This window comes from Trachypithecus francoisi, unplaced genomic scaffold, assembly GCF_009764315.1.
Source record: "Trachypithecus francoisi isolate TF-2019V2 unplaced genomic scaffold, Tfra_2.0 Lachesis_group16, whole genome shotgun sequence".
NCBI classification, from domain to species: domain Eukaryota; kingdom Metazoa; phylum Chordata; class Mammalia; order Primates; family Cercopithecidae; genus Trachypithecus; species Trachypithecus francoisi.
In genome coordinates, this window is record NW_022681461.1 from 37,278,792 (window position 1) to 37,299,471 (window position 20,680).

Below are 20,680 nucleotides of genomic sequence, written 5' to 3' on the forward strand. Positions count from 1 at the left end.
TACTCAATGATGTTTTAGCTGATGCTGAATATGTTACACTTAGTGATTTCTCTCTCCCTTTTTTTAAACTAAAAATGTCTCATCACGCACCCAAATCAGCATGCTTAGGAGTAGGCAGTTGGTATAAGCTTGCAGGCTTTCTAGTCTAGAGATTGCTTCCCCTTTATGAGTGAGGCACTTTTGCCAAAAACATAGGCAATCCCAATAAAGCAAGGTGGGCTATTTGTCTCAATAGCATTGATACAGAAGACAAGTGAATAAATGTTAGTTTTCAGTGAAAAGGAGTAAAAGTAAAAGGTGAGGAGTAAGAGAGGGTAGTAAGAACAAAAATAGTTATTAGGCTATTTGTATCTCCTCTACAGCCTTCCCTCTGCTGTCTGGCTGGGCCTGGTCCTGAATAAGTAGCTGCAGGCACTGGTTGGTACCTTGCCTTGCTCAGTATATACATTCAATGGGCAGGGGAAAATGATTATTTCCCATTGCACTGTTATTAGAAATTGAAGTCCCCATATAACAAAAGCAATTTTTCGGTTCTGTTGAGCTGTGGTTTGCTACCTTGTGAAAAATAATGGTTGTGCAAAATATATACCCTGAGTATGACAATTTCAAGCTTTAAATCTTCAAAGAAAATTCACATTGTTTTCCATTTAAAGAGATATGACCATGTTTGGGTATGTGTGTAAATAGAAAATTAGGTAATGGGAAAATATGGCAACCAAATTTGCTAGTATCTTTAGGGCGATATGTGCTCATGCATGCGTATGCACATGCACACACACACACACACACACACACACACACACATTCAGCTCAGGACAATGAAAGGAGGTGGGCTCATTTTGCTTTGCAGAAAGTTCAGATAAAAAAAAATTATTAGACCCTTATCACTCTTACCTATCTACATCTCTTCTCTCTCAGACCTTGCCTTATTCATTTATGGCTTAGTAATGATGCATCTGAAGGCACCAAGCCTCAGGGACCTGGGGCAGTACAGCACCAGTTCATGTATTGTAATTCAAGTTAAGGTTACTATTTTTCCATAGGCTGATTTTATTTTGGCCTTGGGCCGCTAGACCTGTGCTCATTTTTGTGGCAATAACAGAAATTCCCTTCAAGCAGAATCTAACCTGAAGAGATCTCATTCGTGCAAAAGTCTAAGTTGGTACAGGAAAGGTGGCCTGAGGGTCAAAAAGCAAAGAAAGGAATTGATGTCCACCTGGCCTGAGGGCAAATCACATCTGAATTATTTCTTCATTCTTACTCATTTTATAGCAAACATTAAGCATTAGGGGATATAGCAATGAGTTACACATGCTTCTCACCTTCAAGGAGATGAGGATCTAATAAAGGAGATGGGCTTGTAAAAGAGCAATTTAAGTTCTGTAAGATGATTATCATAATGGGGGAATAGGTAAAAATACATAAAGCATATGGAGAAGAGGCCATTCACTCACACTTTTTCTAAAATCCCAGACATTAATATTTATGAGTGTTTCCTCCCTCTGACCATTCGTAGTTAACCAAGTCCTGTCATTTACTGTCTCACAAGCCGGTTTAATTATCTCCATTTCCACAATCAAATCTGACTTGAGGAAGCCCCATTCCCGCCTGGATAACTGCAGCAGACTTCTTCTAAGTCTCCTTGCCTTGCGTTGCCTCCTTCACATCCTTCTCCACATTTAATCCTTCAATGGTTCTTCATTGAATTCAGGAAGATATCCAAGGAAGTCCTGGCTGGTATCACGTTCCTTGGTTCTCTTCATTAATTCCTCAAATGTTTATTGAATACCTACTATGTGTCAGTGCACTCTGTAGTGCTAGCAAAGCTTATGGCATTTGGCTGAGATAGTCCCCAAATAAAATTCAGTTATTTTATCTACCAATAAGTTCAAAACCTTCTCTAACTATTCCATATATTTGTTGGGAGAATAAAATGAACCTGTGAGAATGCCTTAAAAACACAGAAGTATACAGGTAGGGCTTGCCATGGCATATCCCGGGATGTTGGAGAAGTGTTGTTTCTCAAGAATAGGAAAGGAGAATCTAATACATTTAAAAATAATTTTTGTTTCTGATAGTTGCTCTTTGGGCAGCTTAGTGTAGTCATTAAGAATATCTCAATTTAGTACTTTGCCTGTTAGGGTTGCCACAACGAAATACCATAAACTGGGTAGCTTTCCAGTAACAGGCATTTATTTCTCATAGTTCTGGAGGCTGGAAGTTCAAGATGAAGGTGCTGGCAGATTTAATGTCTGGTGAGGGTCCCATTTCTGGTTCATAGATGGGGTCTTCTTGCTATGCCCTCATATGGTAGAAGGGGAAAGGAAGTTCTCTGGGGCCTCTTTTATTAGAACACTAGTCCCATTCATGCTACTATGACCTAATTACCTCCCAAAGGCCCCACCTCCTAATACTATCACTTTGGTGATTAAGTTTCAACATAGTAATTTGGGGGGAACACAAACATTGAGACCACAGTAATACTGGACCTGCCACTTGGGATTAACTCTGTAACCTTGGGTGAGTTCCCTAACCTCATTAAGGGTGAATTAGGGGATCTGTAAAAAGGGGATGATAAGAACATACAGTGTGTTATGAGGATAAAATTGAAGACACAGGGAAAGCATTTATCTCAGTGCTTGGCATGAAATAGATGCTTAATAAATATCAGGTATTGTTACTTTCCTTTCTGAAACACATGTGTTTCTCAGGGCCAGTACACAGTCAAGAGTGAGAAAGCAGTTTTAGTAAGCGCATGAATTTACTATGCTTATTTACATCTGGAGAACTTTGGTCCATTGATCTCCCTTTTCTCTCCCATATTCTCAACTCTAAAATCCCTTATTTCTGTGCAAAATATGTTAAGGACAAGAATCTGAAATGGAGGGAAGTCATCTTAGAGAGAAAAAAAGTTCGTCTGTGAAAGTTGATTCCACACAAAGCAAATCTGGCCAGTACAGGGTCATTAGCTGAGCAATTCTCAGGCAGGCCTGGTCCAGGTGTGCATGGACAGAAATGATCCCGCTGTGTGAACGAACAGGACAAAAGTTCACAGCTTGTAAAGGGGGAGCCCCTGTCTCATGGAGGACACATGAAAAATGCTGACTTCTTGGACAGAGAAAGTATGCTATTTGGTTTAAAATATATATGTATATATGTATATATTTACCCCTCTTGGGTCTTATCAAAAAGACCATATTTTTAAAAGATTTAGCTTTTTCCCAATCCAAATTGGGGCTGTGTCTAAGTTAATGGTGCCTAGGGACCATTGTACAGCTGATCCCGTTCTAAAAGTGCTCTCCAGAGATGCCCTTCAGAAACTCCATCCTGACGACAGAGCAAGAGACAGATCTGCTGAGATCATTCAAGCAAAAGGAAACATATTTTATTTACAACATTACTAATAAATCTTTCCTATTGCACTTTAGGTTTCCTCTCTTTAAGTAGGTTTTATGATATCTCATAAGGGAGAGTTGGCGTCACTGGAAATGCCTGTCTAGGAGCTGCACCTTAGGAAATGAACTGCCTAAATGAACCCAAAGTATTCTCGACCCAGTAATACCTGCCTTGGCTTTTCTGTCTCCATCAACCTTTCTCATTTCTGCACCTATGTAAAGAAGCATGTTGTCCATCTAATGCCATGCAAACACCCCATGGATATATTAGTTTCCTTCCTTTTTCTTCTTACTCCTTTCTTTCTTCATCCATCTTTCTTGGTTGTTTCCTTCTTTCTCATTTTTTTCTTTTCTAGCTCTTTTCTCACATCCATTTCTTCTCAACAAGCTTTATTTTTTGAAAACTGCATTTACCCTTTCTTCCCTACCTTTCTTTCTCACCCCCTTTTCAGGCATTCATTGAAGGAAGAAGATTCGTCCTTTAAATGTTCAACAGGATGGCTGTCGTTCTCCAGGCTGTATCTGTGCAGCAGCAGAGAATGTTGGGTCTTTGTGCATTCTACTGCTTACTTTATCTTTAAAAATCATCTATTATAGGTTTAGGGTAATTCTGATAATAATTATACCTTGATTTTATTAGTTTGTTTGCCTACTGTTCACAAAGCCTTTCTCCTTTCTTTATCTCATTTAGTCCTTACATACTGTAGGCCTTCCAGAGACAATGTTCAATATTTGTAGATTACAGCAGCCTTCCAAATCTGGGGTCACTAATATTACCCAGATATGGAACCTGAAAAACAGAAGATGATTTTGCAGTTCAGTTTCACAAACATTTACTGACTGGCTTCTGTGTACCAGGTACCATGTACCCGAAGACAAAGAAGCTGCAGTTTTGTCTTCTAGGAACCTCTAGTCTACTGCACACAAGTTCAGTGCAAAGAGCTAAGTGTTAAGCTACTGACAGAAACAAAGGGACACTGACTGTAAAACAGAGGAAACATTGATTTTTAAAAATTTATTTTGGTGGGAAATGGATATTATGGAGAATAAAAGATGACAGAGGAGGTGGACTTTAAAGAGCAGGATTGGGCATAGTGACTCATGCCTGTAATCTCAGCACTCTGAGAGGTCAAGGCCAGTGGATTGCTTGAGTCCAGGAGTTCAATACTAGCCTAGGCAACATGGTGAAACTCCACCTCTACAAAAAATACAAAAACTAACCGAGTGTGGTGGCATGTGCTTGTAGTTCCAGCTACTTGGAAGGCTGAGGCAGGTGTATTACTTGAGTCCGGGTGGTTGAGGCTGCAGTGAGCTGTGATTGTCCCACTGCACTCCAGCTGGGGCAATGCAGTGACACCCTGTCTCAAAAAAAAAAAAAAAAAAAAAGGAAGAAAGAAAAAGCAGAATTTCTATACATTGTGATTGGAAGGGCACTTAAGCAAAGAGAACAGCCTGAACAAAGAAATGAAGCATATAATAAATGTGCATTTATGCCATAAATTAGTAGACTAGTGTGAAATGGGTGAATAAATATTGGTAGGACAATAGTAAAAAATAAGACCAAATTATTGCTGCAGCCATGATTGTGAAGGTTTCAGGCTATGGATTAAGACTTTGCTTATAGAAATAATACATTATGGAGAATTCTGGTGAAACCCTGACAGAGGGGTTTGAGTCATAAGTCACCCCATATTATAACAATCTTCCTTCTTATGATAGTAGAGGATATTATTCCATTTTGACTATTTTTTTCTTGGGATCTGCCAAACTGTTTTTTTTTTTTTTTATGTGAGATATTTGTATTTTTGTCCAAAGGAGAATAATAACATCTGAAAATTCTCTTCTCTTCTGGGATTTTGCACCTTGCTAAAGGACCAATGAGACTTAACTCCAGTGACTAGTTCTGAACATAAAACTGTTAGTTGATATTTGATATACGCTGTGTCCAAGCCTGCAAGTGTCTAGGACAACACAGACACAAAGATTTTCACATTCAGGCAAAAGGCAAACAAGTAATTTGTAATATATCTAATTATAATTTAGGCATTGCATTTAGTTGGAGATAAAAGGGTATGGGTAAATCTGTTTACTGGTTTCTATTTCTTGATATCCTGACATTATCATGCCATTATGATTAAAAGAATCAAAATGTGGGTCTAGCCCAAAGGGCAGAATCTTTCCAGTTTGAGCCAGATTCCCAAATTAATTCTTGGCCATTGAAGTAGAAGGAGGCTTAGAGAAGAAATTGGCTGCAACCAAAGAGACCTGTTAAGATGTAATGGCTGTATTCAAGGTGAGAAATGGGGAATGGGAAGAAGGAGAAGTATAGTAATAGAAGGGATTCCAGATATGTTTCAAGAGGTCAAATTGATAAATTAGGAAGTGGAAAGAGGATTCAGGGAGTATTCACAGGGCTGTAGATTTTAAGAATTAGTTCATACTGTGATTAGATAGGATAGCAAACTCAGGAGGGAGAGAAAGTGACAACTGAAGGAAAAGATCCTAAATTTGTTTTTGGACATGTTGGGAATGAAGTGTCCAGAGCATAGCCCAGCAGAGACGTTGATCAGACAATTGGAAATTTATGTCTGCAGCTCAGTAGAGAGGCTCAGCATGGAGAGAGAAAAATTTTGGAGCAATTAATCCTTAGGCAATGAAATGAAAGTAATAACACACAGGGAATGAGGATTCTTGAATCAGATCCTGAGTCTATAATTGACTAAGTGAAATTGGGAAGGTTGACAATTTACCTCTCTGGACCTCAGTGTCTTTAGCTGAAATATCCAAGTTCCTTTCTGAAAAGCCCATTGAGCAGTGTAAAGCAATGCTGGCAAGTGGAACCCTTTCCTGGCTTTGCATCCTGCCTCCTGATTTGTGTGATGGGCTTGAGGAGGAGAAAGGTTGAGAAACAATAGCAGTTTGTAGGCTGACTTTTTTGTGATAGCTCTAATGGCTCTTACCATTTAGAAAACTGTTTATCATCCTGGAAAATTACTTCAATCTTCAGTTTCAAACACTCTTGTGTATTTCAAGGAAAAAAAATAATTGCACCAAAAATCAAAAACAGCATCATCAACAAACAACTTATCCTAAAAAGTGCAGTTCATATTTGAAAATGGTGGCAGTTCCTTTGTTTCAACTTAAGTGTATGAAGATTGTGAGGTTACTAAAGTGCTTGATCCAGTGGAGTTCTAAAAAACAAATAAAAGATCCACAGAATTCCTTTGTTAGCATCTGGCCTTAGTAACTGTCAATCTCTAGCTCCCTAAGGAGAGCTTTATCTTCCATGAGAACAAACCCATGCAGTTGTGGATTAGGTGTGTGATTAATGCCCCTGCTCTCCAATCTCAGCTGCTAAGGAGATCAGATGGGCCCAGATCAGACCTCACTTGATGCTGGGCTTTTAGTGATGTGGGGAAAACCTCATGAATCATCAGGAGTGCAACCTCTGCCACTCGTCAGTGAAAGGAGCGGGGAATTGGTAAAATGGTGGGAGAAGTTTTATAGAATTATGTGCAGCTAGAGAAGCAAGTCCTAGAAGGGCTATTTAAAAATTGTACATGATAAGAAGAAACACATCATAAGGAGGGGAAATGCAATTTAAAAGCATAACTTTCATCTAAGGAAAGTGTATCTTGTCCAAACTTTTACTGCTAAAGGAGTAATCTGTGTACCTTGAAAGAATTGAGATTGTAAAGGTAGATCTGAATTGGGAGTTTAACAGTGAATCGATAATTCTCAATCCTGATACATTAGTATCAGCTAGAGTGCTTTGTAAGCTTGAGGAAGCAAGCTCAGATCCTATCCAGAAATTCTGATTTAATATGTCTGGAGTGGGGCTGGAGCAGTTTTACTCAGGCAACTATGAGTGGTGTTCCTCCTTTATTTGGAATAAGGCCTTTTTGGGGTGCTTGTTAAGAATATGGATTCCAACATTTTATACACCGAGCTTGATTTAGTAAAAGGAATATACACAGCCATATGTTGAAGTGTGTGATGGTTAGTTTTATGTGTCAACTTGGCTAGGCCATAGTACCCAGGTATTTGGCCAAATACTAGTTTGGATATTGCAGTAAAGGTATTTTTTAGATGAGGTTAACAACAGTAGACTTTGAGTAAAGCAGATTGTCCTTTATAATGTGGACTGTCCTCATCCAATCAGTTGAAGGCCTTAAGAGAAAAAAGACTCACCTCCCCCAAGAAAGAGGGAAATCGGTCAGCCTGCTGGCCTACCTTATGGATTTTGGACTCGCCAGCCTCCACAGTTGTGTGAGCCAATTTCTTAAAATAAATTCCTTAGAGAGAGAGATTTATTTTAAGGAACTGGCTCACCCAATTGGCGCACACACACACACACACACACACACACACACGAAATTATATATGTACATCCTGTTGGTTCTGTTTCTCTGAGAACTCTGACTACTACAGAGTAATATACCCACCTGAGTGATCCGTATGCTGTCAATAAAATTTTGCTCCACAGAGTAAAATAATTTAGTTGAAGCATAAAATCAAAGCTATGGGTGACTATGGAAATGTACCCTTACTCCCCAACCCCAGAAAATGTAGAGAAATCCTAGGGAGAACATAGTTACCACGAAACATGATATGGGAGTTCAAGCTAATGCTATATAGATTTTAAAGGGACGGGTAATAATAGCTAACATCTAATTACACCAAAAACTATACCATCATCTATAACTTTTTCCTGAATCCTAGCTTCCTTTTTCTTTTTATACATAAACCTGTCTTCTGAAATAAGACTTAGTAACAAGTTCATGTAATTAAAAGTTCAAGTTATCAGGATTTGCACTAATGCTGCAATCAACATGTGTAGAATATATTATTTGAATAAAATCTATATAGATACAGATACAGGTATAAATACAGGTATATATTCATCTAGAACTATATGAAGAGCTGTGTGGGTTACTTGAGAGTCATTCTTTGGGATGATCTCTCGCTGTTATTATTTTATTCTCTTGCTAACAAATATCACATTTTAAAAACCTGTCATGTCATGGATGTTCTTTTTCATTCACACAGCACATTTTCATTGAGTACATCCTCAAGTCTGATGCATGGCTTGGCCACAGGAAGGGGACATTTTCACTGAGTGCATTCTCAAGTCTAATGTGTGGCTTGGCCACAGGGAGGGGTGATGTTACTCTTGCCTGGGAGGAAACCAGGGGATGAATGGAAAAGAGAGATGACATCAAACAAATATTTGCAGTAATATGTGATAATATGTATAAAAACTGGGAAAATGCCAGGAAGGCAAAGAAAGGAGTGAACAGGGAAGATATTATAGAAGAGGTGACTTTCTAAACTGGGTTTTAAAATATGAAGAGTAGTTTTCCAGATGAAAGAGAGGGAAGGAATGACAGACAGAGGTGGTGACATCAGCAGTCAAAGGACATTTATGAATTTAAAAGAATAAGACTGGACAGATTCTGGATGTGGATCTGTGGAAAAAGAAAGAGTTCAGAGTGACTTGTATAGAGACATATATCTTTTGATATTTATTTTAAATAGAGGTAACTTTATGGAGTTAGGTTGGTAGGGATGGCATCTATTTAAGGAGGGAATAAATTTTGCTATTTTAATGTTCCTTTCAGTTCCACAATCCTATGCCTCTATAGGAAGATAAATCTAATGAAATGAATAAAATTAAAGATATGAGATAGGCAAGAAGAAATACATGAAAAGAGATCATTTGTTTTCTTGGCATTAACATTAAATATTTGCTGACCAAAAGGAAATTCTGGAAAAAAAGGAAAAAGTTGTATCAATGGTTCCAGTTAAACTAGGAGGAATGAACACAAGCATTTATCATTGCTTCCTCCTGAAAGTCTTTCAAAATGACTATAATTGAATACAAAATAAAAACTGCAGTGACAAAGGGAGCAGCAGAGGGGATGATGGCAGAAGAGGGATGTCAGCAAAGTTTTGAGGATGGTAGGCAGATGAGTCCGTGGGTACTGCCTGAATGGAGTAGAGAACACAGAAGCTGAGGCCTGAAAAATGTAAAGTGAATGAGAAGAAAGCCAGTTTGTGCCCCCGGAAGCCTGGAAGTCCCTAGAAAGTAGGGTTGTCAGGAATTTCTGAAGGCTGGAGTCGGGCTGGAAACAGGGTTGGTTAAAAGTTGTATAAGGAGCGGTTAGAACCCCTATCTGCTTCTGTTTGTGGGAGTGGGGCTCTTTACTTCCCTAACTAGACAAAAGTTAGTTAACCTCTGACCTGGGGAACCCTAACCACAGCTGCGGACAAGGGTGAGCCACTAGGCAGAAAAACAAAGGAGCATGTGAAGAACGACACACCACCAGCCTCCCTGCTTTTCCCCTTCAGTTTCTGGAATGCTGGCATCCGGGCTGATTGCCCATCTCTCTCCTTCCTTCATTACCCTTGTTGCCCTTTGATTCATATGCCCACGCAGAATATTAGAGAATTTCTCGCTGGAGAAATCAATGGTCCAAGGAAAAAGATGTCAAGATATTGGAAACTGCAAAAGTCTCCTGAAGTCTGCTCGTTACCATAGCATCCTTCAGAGAAATCGACCAGACACTTGCTAAGATTGTCAGTGCTTCAGTTTTAAACATGAACAGGAATAAAGAATTGCCAGGCTTTTTTTTTGAGACAGGGTCTTGCTCTGTTCCTGGGCTGGAGTGCAGTGGTGTGATCTCAGCCTACTGCAACCTCCGCCTCCTGGATTCAAGCAATTCTCCTGCCTCAGCCTCCCGAGTAGCTGGGATTACAGGCACGTGCCACCACACTCGGCAAATTTTTTTGTATTTTTAGTAGAGACAGGGTTTCACCATGTTGGTCAGGCTGTTCTCAAACTCCTGACCTTGTGATCTGCCTGCCTCGGCCTCCCAAAGTGCTGGGATTATAGGCATGAGCCACCACACCCAACTGAATTGCCAGGCTTTTTAAGAAAACATCTAACATGGACAACATCATAGGTCAAAAAACACGGATAGAACAAAAAAGATACAATGTAGCTATATAATATATAATAAAACAAAAAAAATAGAGAAAATGAAGAGAAAAGGGGGAAAAGCACTCTAAAAAACTCTAATATACTTGGAAAGATGAGGATGCTCCATTCAATAAGTAAAAAAAAAAAAATTGAGAATGAAAATTCAAAAAAATTCATACATAATGAATTGGATCATGAAGAAATAAAAGTTACTGGCAATATAAAGCTAACTTTGGCAAAGAGATAGAATTCCTGAGGGAACTGTGAAAGACATTGATGAGATCCAATGTCTTTCTAATAAATGGCCCAGAAAATGTGACAGAAGATAGAGGGGAAGAAATAGAAGAACATTTTTCTAGGCTGAAGGGACTCTTATGTTTTAAAATAAAATTGACTCATTTAGAAGGACTATTAAGGAGTGAGATTTTATATCTTTATATTTTTCTTTTTAAAACTTCACAAACAAAACGGCAACATGCTTCTGAGAAAACAGAGACGTGGCTTAGGTAGAAAGGGCGGTGAGTAAATTAGAAGATGAAATAATGTATACACATTCTGAGGACACAGATTTTGAAACTGGTATTCAGTATTCTTCAAAAACAAGAATCAAAATTAAAGCATCAGTCATATTCGGAAAAATACATGATTCCTATGCATCCTTTTTTAAGTATTCAAGGTGGTGTTTATTAACATAAAACATGGGATAAATGGGTAAGCAAACCATGGTATATGCATGCAATGGACTATTATGCAATCTTAAAAAGGAAGGAAATTCTGATACATGCTGCAACATGAATGGACCTTGAAGACATGCAGCGTGGAATAAGTCAGACAAAAAAGGATGAATATTGCATGATTCCACTTACACAAGCTACCTAGCACAGTCAGATTCATAAAGACAGAAAGCAAAATGGTGGTTTCCAGGGCCTGCAGGGAGGGAGATTGGGAAGTTACTGTCTAATGGGTGTGAAGTTTGAGTTTGGGGAGAGTAAAACGTTCTGGAGCTGGATGCTGGTGATGATGGTAAATAATGTGAATGTACTTAATGTCATTGCACTGTGAAAACAATTAAAAGTGGCTAAAATGGTAAATTTAATTTTGTATGTTATTTCACCACAATGATAGAAAGAATAAGAAAAGAAGAAAGGAAAAAGAGCAAATGAACGAACCTATGAAAGGAAAATACATATTATAGGAAAAAATAATGAGAAAAATGCTAACAAAACTGATAGTTAATATAATTGCTAATCATTAGGTGGTGGAACTTAATGCTGTTCTTCAAAAAATTTTTTTAATACAAGAGAAATTTTTTAAGTTTTATTTTTATTTAATTTTTTTTTTTAAGGCCAGGCGCGGTGCATCACACCTGCAATCTTAGCAGTTTGGGAGGCAGAGGCAGGTGGATCACTTGAGGTCAGGAGCTCGAGACCAGACTGGCAAACATGGTGATACCCAGCCTCTACTAAAAATACAAAAAATTAGCCAGGCATGGTGGCGCATGCCTGTAATCCCAGCTACTCAGGAGGCTGAGGCAGGAGAATTGCTTGAACCCAGGAATTGAAGGCTGCAGTGAGTTGAGATTGCACCACTGCACTCCAGTCTGGGCAACAGAGAGAGAATCCATCTAAAAAAAAAAAAGTAAAATAAAATACTTTAAAAGGAGTCTATTAGGCCGTATCAACATGGATTCAGCAAATAGTCTCAGCTGCCTGAAAGTAGGATGTGAAAAAGCAGATGATGGAAGTGTCCCAGTTTTGATCATGAGAATAATAGAAGATCAAGAGAGTGGAAGATTCTTGAAAGTTGGTGAGACCGTGTTGATATGGCCTATTAATGGTTCAATTTTCATAGGGTCTCATGAATAGCTAAAAGACATGGTCTAATTTTAGTGTCTGATGTACTGACTTGGAGAAACTATTGTATAAAAATGGAGCAAAGGACAGATCAATTGGGAGGACAGAATAGAATAAAGCAATGGAAAGTTGGGATCAGAGAGGGATATTTTCTACTTTCAGACCCTGGCATAGAGCAATTCTGTTTGATAATGGAGTCCGAAGTTTAGAGACATTGGAGTTGAGAAAATCAAGAAGTCATAAAAAGATGATGGTAGAAAGGATCACCAGACTTGTCTGCAATGTTCCAGTAGGAATGAGTAGAGATGTGGAGCAAAGGAAGACTGCTGATTCAGAACCCCACATCTGAGAAAGAGGCGGCCGCATGCCGGAAGATGGGGGAGCATGGCACCAGAGGGGAAAGCAATGAAAAGTGGACAGCAAGGGCCATGTCAAAGGCAGCCTCCATTCATCTGCTTTTGTGGAAAGTGATGACACTAGTGTGGTTTCAATGTCGCAATTAATTTGATAGTATGTGTAATCATAAATGCATATTTCAAAACCTATGCATAGTATACTCGTGTTAGGTTGAGTCATGTGAAATGCCAATATCATATGGTAATCATAATGGAATTTTCAAGGCTTCCTCAATTTCTCCACCATTAGAGAAAAAAAGATTTTAGGCATCTTTTGCATATTTTCAGTATGTCAATTTAGATATGCGATATGTCAAATTTTTCTAGTGCAGTATGGGAAACATTTATTTCATATATGGCCAGTAATATGCACAGCAAGTGAGGTGTAAACAGGTAGGATTTTAATCTTGTTTTAGTTCTAAATCCCAGCTACTCAAAAATGTTTTTGGAAAATTCTGAAAATAAGCTCTTCAAATGTTTTGTTCTAGACCCAATTAGAAATATAAAGAAAGCAGCCTATTGAGAAATATTTCAACTTTTGGTTGAGTTCACTCTCTGTAATCAGATTCAAGTAACATTTGTTAAGTACTTGAGCATTTTCTATGTATCAGCCCATGTGCTAGCTTTTTTCAAATACATAATTTCTTTAACAACGACTCTTTTTGTAGTCTTACACTAGTGTTTAAGTACAATTTCCTCATTTTACAGATGAGGTTCAGAGAAGATGCGTGACTTCAGTCACATTATGGAACAGATAAAGAGTGGATCCAGGAATTAAACTCCAGTCTCTACTTTATGTCTTGTATTCTTTCTGTTATTCCATGATCTTTATATCTACATTTCTAAAGGAAAGTGAAAAATTACATCTAGGGTAAGATAAAAGCCCTGTGAAGTGAGAGACAGTATAGATATTTGTTATTTAATTAGGTTATCATAGATAACATTGCTCTCTTCTATCATGTAGAAATTGTATGCATCATATTATACATGTCATAGTTTTGAACTAAGAAGGCCCTATCATTAAGAGAAGTGGTAAAAAAAAAATTGTCACAGTATCTTGGACTATAAGAATAGAGTGATTTAAGGGAATGGCGTAGATGTAGAAGAAGTAGGAAAGTGTGATGCAAGGAGCACATTGTATGACTTCTGTGACCTGTAAGTTTGGGAACACAAAAAATGTGTGTATGTGTGTGTGTGTGGGGGGGGGGGTTTGTGTGTGTTTCCTATGAATTTTAATGTGTAATTTGATACTATCTATAAAATTTGAGCTTATGTAAAATGTAGAAAATAGATCATAGTAATCTTACTGAAGTATTATTTGGTTTATATAAGCACCATCACAGTTTAAATATTTTGTGGCTTATATCTAAATTTTAGAAACACATCTGTTCTGGAAAGCAGCATGGACTTGTCCTTTTGTGATTTGAAGGAGAATGTAGATATTTCTTATCTATCTTTATACTGAGATTCTTTATATTTTATGGATCACGATTCCTTTAAGAATTTGGTGAAAGCTAGATAGATATATGCATAAATGCAAAGAATCTTGCGTTCCATGCCAGAAATTTGTGAACTTGTTGGCACCAAGCCATGGATGCTCTGGGTTAAGAACCACTTGGCACCAACCCTGTTGCTTAGTAAATTTCATAGATAGTTCTTTATGTTTCTCAACCTATAAGAATGAGATGTAAGAATGTCATGTGGAGATGAACCCATTACTCCACAGCTCAACCCCCTCTCCTAATTTACTAAAACTCAAATCCCATCCAAACCCCTCCTTCTGACTGAAGGTGAGGGGAGGGGTTATAATCTTTGTGAAAAAATTGTCAGTCCTTTTAATGAAACTGTTTTGACACAGCTACTTTGGTTTGGAACTTTTTGAATTAGAGACAGGTAATAAAACTTCAAGTTTAAAAATATATCTCCAAGTAATATTAAGGGAGCATTTTCATTCTGTCTTGAACCTCATTGCATCATTAAGCTCCATTTGCAGAGAACTGATCAAGATAGGGAGTTTAGATATGAGTTTGGTATAAAGAAAAATTAGAGGAAGTAGGCCAGGTGCAGTGGCTCACACCTATAATACCAGCACTTTGGGAGGTCGAGGGAGGAGGATCACTTGAGCTCAGGAGCTCGAGACAAGCCTGGGCAACATGACAAAACCCTGTCTTTATAAAAAAAATACAAAAATTAGCCTTTTGTGGTGGTGTGCACCTGTAGTCCCAGCAACTAGGGAGGCTGAGGTGGGAGGATGGCTGGAGCCTGGGAGGTGAAGGCTGCAGTGAGCAGAGATTGTGTCACTGCACTCCAGTCTGGGCAACAGAGTGAGACACACACTATTTCAAAAAAAAAAAAAAAAAAAGAAAATTAGAGGAAGTCTTTATACACATTAATTATGATAAAACCCCCTGCTTTTATATTTTGATATGACTGTATGTCACAGCTCAAGTTAGCCGCAAGAGGAGTGATGGTAGAGAAAGCCAATGTATTGGATGCTGCCAACAATGTTTCTGGGGTCAGTGACTCACAGAGTAATCCCTTGCAAAGTTTGCTTTCAGGCTCAGGACTTGAACTGGCACCATGAAAAAGCTTAACTTGTAAATACAAACTCTGAGGCCATTTTCAGTTTATGCTACATTAGCTCAAATTAATGGATGGTCTTTTGTATAGCAGCACATCAGTTGTTAGAGCAGACATTACTATTTTTCACTCATATACCATTTCCCTATCCTTCTGGGTCCAAGAGAAGATTGTACTTTCGACTCCCTTGAAATTAGTTGAGACCATTTGATTTTGTTTAGCCAATAAAATTTAAGTGAAAAGAAAACTAACACACATGATGCCCTACCTCCCTTCCCTTATGCCTCATTGACCTACAAAATTTCAGATAATGAAACTCCATCACGTTTGGTCTCTGAGTGAGGACGACATGAAGAAGAAGCCACTGCCAACCTGCAATGGATGCATAGCAGAAGCAAGAAAAATACCTGGGTTGTAATATTCTGCTGACATCTAGGGTTATCTGTTACAGCAGCATAACTTAGCCTGTTATGCCTGCCTCCTATTGGTATATAGTAAACTTGATGTAACTTTTATTTAAACAATACAAATAATGAGTTGGTGAGTAGGTGGGACAGCATAAAAGGGGGAGCTAGTAGTACTTTACCTTTAATAGCTTACTTCTAATGTTCCTCCCTAGAAACATCTCAGCCAGTTGTTCTGGGATTCTTGGCTATTCTACAAAGCAAATACGTGTGTGCAAACATATCCACAGAATGATGTCTTGGAGAATTCATAATAGCTACACTGGCCCAGTGGCCTAGACAAATAAACACCATTTGCTTCCTTTTCTCTCTCATTTTCTCTGGGAGCTGGAGAGTATTCAAGTTTTTCAGTTTCCTCCATTGGGACAGTGGTGACAATGATCCTGTTGTTCTCTGGAGGCTCCATGTCATGGTTAAGTCACTTGAAACTATTTAATAATCTGTGCAGGTCCTCTTGGGTTGTGAAGTCCCAAAGCCACTTCTTTGTGCATTATCTTCTACCTCCCTCATTTTTTTCCATGAACAGAAGAGCCTCTGTGGACGCTTATAAAGTGTATCTGTTACAGACTTGGCTGCAATGGGAAAGAAGCCGGGAAAGTACTTTTCCCATTAGCAGACACGAATCTAACAAATCTAAATAAATGACAGCAACAGGTGATGAAGAGCTAATTCTTTGATTCCAACACTTGCCCAGTACTGCCTTCTAATTTGACAGATGATATAGAGGTAGGGAGGCAAATGTTGTCATGAGAAGAACTTAGAATTTGGAATAAAATATCTTGTCTGAAAAGCAGTTGCTACTGCTTAACAGCTTTAAATACCTGTTTAAGGTTTCTCACCAGCACCAGTGGGTGCAGAGACACCTGCCTACCATAGCAACTCTGAAGATACATTTCGCAAACGGACTGTCATTGAACGCTTGTTTCATTTTCTTTCTTTTCTACTTAGTTGGAAAACATTATGATAATTTAGGAGTCCAGACTTCTCCAGTCCTCAGAGGTCTCATTTTCCTTTAATGCCCTGCTAGTCATAGTCTGAGCCTCCATTCTTCCATAATTCAGGAAGTCCAGTCTTTTCCCTGATTCCACTCCTCAGGCTTTTGTAGCAATACTTGAGGAATGTGTACGTATTTCACACTACATCCTGGCTGTGCTTTTCGCCTTAGCCAGCTGTCTGGACCAGATTGCTGCCCTGATTTCCTGTAAGTTCCTCTCACTGTCATAGACCCATCTCCTCCAAGCTCTGGCACTTCATCCCTATAATGCCGTTCTCTAAATGTCAGCCCAAGGCTATACCTTTATTCCCTCAGCAAGCAAAGACCACGCTCTGACAAGATCATCTTGAAGGCTTAAGGACAGTAGAAAAAGATTTCAGTGTGGTAATGGGTGGGGTGGTGGGGTAAGAAAGGGTTCACATGCCCATTATGTTCTCATAATTCCCAGACTAAATCCTCTCCATAGGCAAGACTTTCCAAATTGTCTTTGCAGAAGCACCACCTGGGAATTGTGCCATAAAAACTGATTTGTCTATTAAACACAGACCTAGTGAATTAGAATTTATGAAGATGGGGGCCCAGAATGTATATTTTATTAAGCTTCCTATGAAGCACTTATAGGTTCTCTATTGAAACCTGGAAAAGAATGTTTGGAAACATGTGCCCTAGAGATGTGTTGCAGGGACCAGCTTATATCCAACCAAAAATAGTGATTTAATGGTATCTTCCTTATCTACAGTCTGAGCCTCAACTTTTCTGAGACCAGACTAAGGAAAAAAATGAAGTAAACAATAACACTAGCAGCATCAACAGCAACTATTTATAATTCCCAAGTTGGAGCAAACATTGCTATTTGCTTACCCGATATTCATCTCCTCTCTTCTTTGTTCATGGAACCCTATTTGGTTGAGCAAAGATGTGGCTGGCTTCTGTTGATAAATTAGGATTGGTTCAAATCAATGTTGACTATCTTGTTTCCTCTTTGTCAGCCTCCCTTGCAGTTAGGGGTGGCTGTATGACTCAATTATGGGAAATAAGGTGGAAAGGGAAACTTTCATGGGAGGTGGGGAGGTCTTTGGGAAAACATTTGTCTTTCTACCTCAAATGTAGATATGATAATTGGATAATTGGATCTGTGACAATCATCTTCTGACCATGAAGGAAAGGAAAAGAAAATTAAAGAAACATGTCAGATCACTAGACCAAAGTCAGCAACTCCAACCTTCAGTCTTCTTGTGGCCAGAGAGACATGAACCCCTATTTTAAACCCCTGTAGCTGTTGTTTTGTTTGGAAGCTAAAAGCATTTCCAGTCTCAGACTATCCTTATAAGGAAAATGTTGTTTCGATGTTAACAGCAATGATGACAGCCTTTTATATTACATGACCTATTAGCTCCTTGTTATTGAAAAATGTTTCCATTTTAGAAGAGAATCTTGGCTTTATCAAAAAATCACTCTTTTTTTTTCAAGTTGATAAAAAGCTTTGTCCTTAAGTTTGCTCTGAAAGTGATTTGTCCTCTGCCTCTGAAAACAGAGAAAACGTGCTGTCAACTTTGACGTAAGCCTTTTCTCTTTACTATTTCTTCTTCCGCCGCATATACACTCCCATCTATAGTTTGAGAAATTGCTGAAGTATGTCTCAGACCAAGTACCTTTTATACAAATATGTAACATGTAAAAATCTTCGCTGTCATTTTCCACAGTCTCCTAAGAAATGTTCCCATATCTATACGTATATCCATCATCTTTTCCTCCTTTCCATATGGTAAAGCTAAGAGATCCTACAAACATCTGGGGAAATGGTCTACTTTAGGCCCATACCATGAGCAAATGCAATAGGATCCACTAGCATTTTAAAAACAAGTCTGTTTAGGCAGAGTTTAAGACAGCAACAACCCATATTGAATTGCCCTAAAGAAGTGTTATTCAAGGTCCAATCCAGAGAACATAATTTCCGCAAGGCAATTCTGAAAGAAAAAAAAGTTTCTAGGACAAATAATGAGCAACATCACATAATGTGTCTCACTTTTAGAGATTTTTGCAGTTCTTCACGTGTTGTTGGTGACCACAGGTCCTTTGACCATGTTGCTCTTTTGCCTAGAACTCTCCTCTCCTTTCCTCCTTAACATGAACAGATTCTTCAGTTCTCAATGCCATTATGTCATCCTGATCTTCTTTACTAGATCAAAATCTCTTATTGTGTATACTTCATAGCACCGTAGAGGGACTTGTGTACCCCTCCAAAACAGTATTACAATTAAAATTGTGCTTATTTATATAATTGTATGTGTCTGCTTTTCCCTCTAGATTGTTATAAACTCTGTGAGGACAAGGACCATGCCTGTGTTTGTCCAGCTGAGTAGCTTTAGTATCTAAGGCATGGTGTGTACTTAATAAATAGCTATCAATGGAGTGAATGACCACAGGAGACATACGTACATGCTAATGGCTCAGGAATATCTTGGAGTAAAGAAATATGATTAATTTCACTCAACTCTATATTTTCCACATTTGTCTGAACCACAGAACTATCTTTTTTTCATGTAACTTCCATTAACATCCTGCAAGATGAAGGTTCTGAAAACATATTTATAAACTCTTTTCTAAAGCAAATTGGCCTTGCATGTTTTAAAGTCTGAAGGAGGCTAAAAATTTATCTAGTTTAACCCATTTATTTGACAGAAAAGGAAAACAAGCCATAGTAATTAAGTATCCTTTCCAAGAACACATGTATTAGTCAGGGTTTTACAGAGAGGCAGACCAGTAGGATATATGGAGGGAGATTTACTAGGGAGAATTGACTCACAGGATCACAGAGATGCAGAAGTCTTATGATAGGCCGTATGCAAGCTGGAGCTTTCTCTGACTTTCAGAGAAGCCAGTGGTATGGCTAGTCTATAAGCCTTAAAACCCGAAGCCCAGGATGCAGCCCCCAGTCCAAGGCTGAAGGCCCAAGATCCTCTGGGAGGCCACTGCCCCAAGTTCCAGAGTCCCAAAGCCAAAGAACCTGGGGTCTGATGTCTAAGGGCAGGAGAAGGAAAAGAACCCCACTCCAGAAGAGAGAGAGGGAGAGAGTCCCCCTTCTACCTGTTTTTCCCAGCTGGGCCCCCAGCCCATTGAATGACAACTGCAGGCATTAAGGGCCAGTCTTCCTCCTTCAGTGTACTGACTCCCAGTCGATCTCCTCTGAGACACCCTCAAAGACACACCCAGAAACAATGTGTCACCAGCCATCTAGGCATCCTTGAATTCAGTCAAGTCGACTCTTAAAACTTATCTTCACAACACATAACTGGTTATTGGCAGCAAAAAGACAACGGATCAGTTCTTCTGATGTCTGCTCCAGTGATCTCTTCATGTGCTGTATTACTTTTCTAAACCCAGAGTTATGTGAAATTCATTTGCAAAACAGTAGAAAAAGGAATGACAGGTTGTTAGAAATTTCATTTAGAGCCTTTCTCGTTCATCTTCCATTGCATTAAGGCATTTATTTATTTACTCATGTAACATTTATTTAGACTTAGTCATTTTAACATTAATGACTATAAATTAAAATCCAAAGCACTTGACACAGAATTTAATCCCTGGAGAAGATACTCTTCAACATTAAGGAATATCAGCTCCCACTCTTCAATATACTCTTCTTCTTTGATTTCTTCTAATATTACCAGCAATGAGAAGGCTCAAAGAAGACTTTGTACTTTCTTTTCTTGCCTCACACAGCCCCCAACCCCAACGTTTTTACAGCAGTTCTTTAAGTTATGGAGATTTTTTTAGATTAAATTTGCAGGTCCTCAATGAGTTCCTGACAGCCTGACAAAATGAGTCAAGTTACTGAGTTGTCCATTAGTGGCACCCTGGTGCTCCAACAGAGGCTGACTTTGCTGCCTCATTAGCCTGACTTAGATTTGGCAAGGGATTTTAAGTTCACCCACACTCTAGTGATTTATTTCAGAGATCTAGGCTCAAAAAATTGTTTCTCAGACACTTGTTTCTTTTTTGCTTGTTTAAAAATGG

The 20,680-nt window shown here is 38.7% G+C and overlaps 1 long non-coding RNA gene across 2 annotated transcripts in view; it reads left to right on the forward strand.

Annotated features, from left to right (window-relative positions):
- Positions 1–2,443: 2,443 nt before the first annotated feature.
- Positions 2,444–20,680, forward strand: part of LOC117099338 — a 91,303-nt gene continuing 73,066 nt past the window's right edge. For both annotated transcript variants that reach the window (XR_004443772.1, XR_004443771.1), the window contains exon 1: positions 2,444–2,520. This is a non-coding gene — a long non-coding RNA (uncharacterized LOC117099338). The remainder of the gene's footprint in view (positions 2,521–20,680) is intronic.